Raw genomic sequence first — 7,086 nt, 5'->3', positions numbered from 1 at the left:
AGTAGTAGTAGTAGTAGTAGTATTATTAGTATTTTTTAGATTTGTATGCCGCCCCTCTCCTTAGGCTCGGGGCGGCTCACAACAGCAATAAAACAATTCATGACAAATCTAATAATTTAAAACCATTTTTTTAAAAAACCGTTATTAAGCAGACATACACACAGACATACCATGCATAAATTGTATAGGCCCGGGGGAGATATCTCAATTCCCCCATGCCTGGTGGCAAAGGTGGGTTTTAAGGAGTTTACGAAAGACAAGGAGGGTGGGGACAGTTCTAATCTCCAGGGGGAGCTGGTTCCAGAGAGTCGGGATCCACCAAACGACATTGTTTAGTTGACGGGACCCAGAGAAGGCCAACTCTGTGGGACCTAATCGGTCTCTGGAATTCGTGCGGCAGAAAGTGGTCCCGGAGATATTCTGGTCCGGTGCCATGAAGGGCTTTATAGGTCATAACCAACACTTTGAATTGTGACCAGAAATTGATCGGCAACCAATGCAGACTGCGGAGTGTTGGTGTAACATGGGCATATTTGAGAAACCCCATGATAGCTCTCGCAGCTGCATTCTGCACGACCTGAAGTTTCCGAACACTTTTCAAAGGTAGCCCCATGTAGGGAACATTACAATAGTCGAATCTCAAGGGGATGAGGGCATGAGTGACTGTGAGCAGTGAGTCCCGGTCCAGATAGGGCCGCAACTGTGTGATAGTAAAAAAAATTTTGCAGCCTTTCACTGGCTGTAAAGTACTGTGAAGCAGTATATAAGTCTAAGTGCTAGTGCTATTCTGAATTGGCCCTCTGCTCTGAAAGAAACAAACCCCATCTCTCTACTGGAGGGGGGGTGAGACACATACATGCGCTTCAATTGCTTCATTCAATTTAGTGCACATGTCTCGCCAGAATTGCTCCATTTCCCCTCCATTCCTCCCTGCCACTTCTTGGGTCTGCAGTACATATACATAAATCAAACTGTCACCACTCATCTTGCCCCTGACAGCTGTAATTGCTCCAGGATTTAAAAATATCTGCAGACAATAAGCACAATAAACATACACAGGTTCCAAAAGAGGGGGAAACACCTCCCACCACCAAAACCCTGGGAAAAAAAGAGTCAAGAGGCCTTTAAAATATATGCAGCCACTCCAAGAGGAATCTGATGATCAAATTCAGCTGTGAATCACAAAAACCTCCTGACTAGAATTGTTGAGTACTTGGAGAAAAACAGAGCACAGGTGGATCACGAATGAGACCTGGCACTTTTTTCAATTTTTGTTTTTAGAAATGTTCATTTTTTTTCTTCAATGCATCCTCTCTGATCCAATGCTTCTCAATAATAAAATGCAGTTTTAGCATTTTGAGCTCTTAGTACAAAGGAAAAATGTAGTCTGTTCTTTCCACTTGTACTGATTTTGATCAGATAGCCTTGAGCTAAATCATGGGGTATAACTGTACTTTGTTGTAAAGATTTGCCCTGTGTGGCCTACTTTATACCTTAGTAGGCTACTAGAAGATCCAAATATCTGTTTTTTTCAAGTATGAGATGTACCTCCCCCCGCGCAATAGAGGGTGAAAATTTGGGGGTGTCTTATACACCAAATGTAGCCCACCCAGCCTAAACGTAAACTTCTTAAGACCCATCTCTGCCGTCAGGCATGGGGGAATGGAGACATCTTACCCAGGCCTATATAGTTTATGTATGGTATGTTGTGTGTATGTTTTTTAAATTATGGGTTTTCAGTTTTTTAAATATTAGATTTGTATTTTACATTGTTTTCTATTATTGCTGTGAGTCGCCCCAAGTCTACGGGGAGGGGCGGCATACATTTTTTTAAAAAAAACATTTAAAATAAGTAAGTAAGTAAATAAGTAAGTAAGTAAGTAAGTAAGTAAACAAACAAACAAACAAACAAACAAATAAATAAATATTGCACACAGGCACAAAAAAACAGACATTATCTACCTATAAAGTGTATGTGTATGTAAACACACACACACAGCTCTTCTAAATCTATCTATCTATCTATCTATCTATCTATCTATCTATCTATCTATCTATCTATCTATCTATCTATCTATTTATTATATTTGTATGTCCCCCCTCTCCGTAGACTCGGGGCAGCTAACAAATATAATAAAAACAGCATATAACAAATCCAATATTTAAAATAACTTAAAAACCCTTATTAAAAACAAAACAAGCACACACACAAACATACATACCATGTATAAATTGTATAAGCCTAGGGGGAAAGGATATCTCAGTTCCCCCATGCCTGACGACAGAGGTGGATTTTAAGGAACTTACAAAAGGAGGGTGGGGCAAGTGGGGTCAATTCTGATCTCTGGGGGGAGCTGGTTCCAGAGGGCCGGGGCCACCACAGAGAAGGCTCTTCTCCTGGGTCTCGCCAATCGACATTGTTTTGTCGACAGGACCCGGAGAAGGCCCACTCTGTGGGACCTGACTGGTCGCTGGGATTCGTGCGGCACAAGGCAGTCCCGGAGATATTCTGGTCCGATGCCATGAAGGGCTTTATAGGTCATGACCAACACTTTGAATTGTGACCGGAAACTGATCGGCAAACAATGCAGACTGCGGAGTGTTGGTGTAACATGGGCATATTTAGGAAAGCCCATGATTGCTCTCGCAGCTGCATTCTGCATGATCTGAAGTTTCCGAACACTCTTCAAAGGTAGCCCCATGTAGAGAGCATTACAGTAGTCGAGCCTTGAGGTGATGAGGGCATGAGTGACTGTGAGCAGTGACTCCTGGTCCAGAAAGGGCCGCAACTGGTGCACCAGGCGAACCTGGGCAAATGCCCCCCTCACCACAGCTGAAATATATATGTACACATATGGCATATATACATAGAATTAAATAGTATAATTTGGATGTTCAGTAATAGTAAATAGATAGGAAAATTGCATCTCTTTTAGGTGAGGAGAGGCCAGGCACCCTAACCCTAACCCAAACCTTTGATGTGATGTCAAGTTGGCCACTTTTAAGCCAGTCACATGACCTTTAAGCCACCCCCAGTCACATGATCATCAAGCCACTCCCCCTGGTCACATGGCCAGCAAGCCACACCCACGAAAGCATTCGAAAGACAGCATTTTGCATCAATGACAGTAAGTTCCCTTTTTCTTTCCAACATTACTATCGCTACTCACATTGTCTGCTACTCTTATTAATTTGGTTCAGAAAAAAAATGCATGGTTATTAAAAAAAAAATAAGCTGAGAAAGCATTAATTTTCTTTGCCACAAAAATCAACACATCAACCACATCACTGTGTGGGGTGAGCAGGAAGCAACTCTCAAGGTCTCCAGATCTTAGAGGACTAATATACCTTGTTTGTGTGTGTATGTGGAGTCCTTTGTGCTGTCTGAGCTCAGGAATCCATTAATTTTAATACAGCAGGGCAGTTATTGTAATTTTAACTAAATTACAGTTCAATATTAATAACAACATCTTCATTGGAGATTAACAGAGAGAGCACTGCAGTTCTTCCTGAAATTAGTCTCGGCATGGACAAAACAAGCAGGTGAGCTTAGAAGGAAAAGGAAATTAAAATTATACAGTGGTACCTCTACTTACGAACTTAATTTGTTCTGTGACCAGGTTCTTAAGTAGAAAAGTGTGTAAGAAGAAGCAATTTTTCCCATAGGAATCAATGCAAAAACAAATAATGTGTGCGATTGGGGAAACCACAGGGAGGGTGGAGGCCCTGTTTCCTCCCAGGAGATTCCTAGAGAGGCCCCACAGAGGCTTCTCCCTGCCTTTTCTGGCCCTGTTTCCTCCCAGGAGATTCCTAGAGAAGCCCCACAGTGGCTTCTCCCTGCCTTTTCCGGCCCTGTTTCCTTCCAGGAGATTCCTAGAGAGGCCCCACAGAGGCTTCTCCCTGCCTTTTACAGCCCTGTTTCCTCCCAGGAGATTCCTAGAGAGGCCCCATGGAGGCTTCTCCCTGCCTTTTCTGGTTACAGTTTCAGAGGCTCGGGTTTGTAAGTGGAAAATGGTTCTTGAGAAGAGGCAAAAAAAGCTTGAACACCTGGTTCTTATCTAGAAAAGTTCATAGGTAGAGGCATTCTTAGGTAGAGGTACCACAGTAATGTAAAAGATAAATAGGTAAAGGTTCACCCTGCACATGTGTGCTGGTTGTTTCTGACTCTAGGGGGCAGTACTCATCTCCATTTCAAAGCCAACAAGCCAGCACTTTCCGGAGACATTCTCCGTGGTCATGTGGTCAGCATGACTAAATGCTGAAGCCGCACAGAATGCTGTTACCTTCCCATCAAAAGTGGTCCCTGTTTTTCTAACTGTAATTTTTGACGTGCTTCTGAACTGCTAAATATGCAGAAGCTGGGACACGTAACAGGAGCTTGCCCTATTACGTGGAGCTAGGGATTCGAACCGCCAAACTGCTGACCTTCCCAATCAACAACCTCAGCAATTAGCCACTGGACCACTGCGTCCCCCAAAATATAATGTAGGTTAACATAATGATAAACCCAAGCGGAACTAGCCACTTTTATATTTGTGGTCCAATGGGCATAGATCCAGGGTGGTATCTTCTTAGCATATTCTTGGAAAGAATAGACAACCTGAGCTTCTGGATATCAGAGAATGAGTGACCTTGAAAACATAAGATACAGAATACTGTATTTCTTTAGTTTATTTGTAAGGAAGTTAGCAATAGCATTTAGATTTAGTGTTTACATTTATCTACCGCTTCACAGTGCTTTACAGCCCTGTCTATGTGGTTTACAGAGAGTCAGCCTCTTGCCCCCAACAATCTGGGTCCTCATTTTACCCACCTTGGAAGGACGGAAGGCTGAGTCTGTCTTGAGCCTACTGAGATTTGATCTGCCAAACTGCTGGTGATCAGCAGAAGTAGCTTGCAGTACTGCACTCTAACCACTGTGCCACTGAGGCTCTAGGCTGGAAGGAGGGATCAAGTGGGGGCCTAGGTTGGAGTTATTACACAGCTTCAAATAGGATACGCTTGACTTCGTACAAGAACCAGAAAGCCTTATTCGATGGCAATAAAGCTGGGGAGATTCTTAAAAACATATTCACTTGTGGCTCTGGTTGCTTAAATCTGAAAAGATGGTTTCCCATTGTTTCCAAAGCTATCTTTGAACACTGCTAAATTCACTCAATAGGAACCACTGGTATATTTATATGACTGGCAATGATGATGTTAGCTAGTTCGGGTAATGAAATGTCTGCAAGAAAACAAGCATCCATCCACCCACCCACCCACCCACCCACCCACCCACCAATCTATCTATCTATCTATCTATCTATCTATCTATCTATCTATCTATCTATCTATCTATCTATCTATCTATCTATCTATCTATCTATATATCTATATATCAATCTATCTCACTATTTCTCTCTATCATATCTTTCTCTTATCTCTCTCTCTCTCTCTCTTATCTCTGTCTATCTATCTATCTATCTATCTATCTATCTATCTATCTATCTATCATCTATCTATCATCTATCTATCATCTATCTATCATCTATCTATCATCTATCTATCTATCTATGAAGGGCTACCAAATTTTTTACTACCACATTGTCAGCATGGCTTATGCAGGATGCCCTGCATTTTCTTTCAACATCTTTCAGTGCAAATTGGGTGCTCTGTGGTGGAGTTCCATTTTCACTACCCCACTGCGTTTCCCCCTGTCTGGGCAGTAGCCCACCCCTGCTATCTCTCTCTCTCTCTCTCTCTCCCTATCTACCTATCTATCTACCTACCTACCTATCTACCTATCGATCTCAATTTTATATGCCACCCATCTTACTCTGCAAAGCAACTCTAGTGACACATAAAATGCTTTTCTCTTTTGCATCTCTTTCCTTAGGTTAATATTAACAACCATCCTGCAAGTGAAATGAAATGAAATGGGTGGGGAAAAGAAAAGGGGAGAAGTAAAAAAAAAACCAGGAAAGAAGAGGGGGGAAAGGAAGAGAGATATTCATAAGTGCCCGGTAACATTTCCAGGAACTTTTGCTGAAGAAATATTTTGAGTTTCATGTTCATTTGGCATGAGGAGATCAAAAGCAGCTCACAAACGAATCACGAGGGAGGGAGGTTCTATCAAATACACACAAAAGGGGGAGAATTGGCAGATCTCTGTGCCTAAAAAAGCCACAAAGCTTTGCTGTAGCTTCGGAGGTTGTTTTATAACAAACCATTGATCTAAGAGATGCTTAATGAGGGGAAGCTCAACAGATTTTCTTTTTTCAGATTTTTGCTCTTTTGTATCCAGAAAATAGGGAATGGGGGCAAGAAGGAACACTGAAAATTCCCTCTGGGGAACTCCGTAAATCTTTTAAATAATCTGTAGCAAATTTCTTTTAAGGGAAAGGACATTGCACATGTTGCTATATTAATGTTATGTATTAATTAGTATTGTGCTCAGCTGTTTCATCCATTTCATCCACAAGCTTTATAGTCTTAATCTTGGTGAATTCATCATCTTGTCGTCTCCTTTAAAAAAAAAAATGAATTGCTACTGTGGGTAGGAAAGGCACTTCTGAAAAACTATAAGAGGAGGAGATGCTAGTATGGTTTTATGTATGGTTTGTTAGGGTTGTGTGATTGTTTTTATAATAAGGGTTTTTAAATTGTTTTTTAAACATTGGATTTGTATACTGTGTATTGTTGTTGTGAGCCGCTCCGAGTCCTCAGAGAGGGGAGACATGCAAATCTAATAAATTGTTGTTGTTGTTGTTGTTATTATTATTATTGTTATTATTATTATTATTATTTCAATATAACACAGCAAACGAGATCACTATGCTGGATTTCATATTTCATCACCAGTCGGGCGCTTCCAAAGCACCTAGGACTGCGTGATGTAGTGGCGAATTATGTTTGCCAATCCCAGTAAAATAATAATAATAATAATAATAATAATAATAATAATAACAACAACAACAACAACAACAATCATAATAATAATAATAACAATAACAATAATAATAATAATAATAATCATGATCATGATCATGATCATATTATTATTATTATTATTATTATTATTATTATTATTATTATTATTATTATTCA

Source organism: Erythrolamprus reginae, chromosome 12, assembly GCF_031021105.1.
Source record: "Erythrolamprus reginae isolate rEryReg1 chromosome 12, rEryReg1.hap1, whole genome shotgun sequence".
In the NCBI taxonomy this organism is placed as follows: Eukaryota; Metazoa; Chordata; class Lepidosauria; order Squamata; family Dipsadidae; genus Erythrolamprus; species Erythrolamprus reginae.
This window is presented reverse-complemented; position numbering follows the sequence as displayed.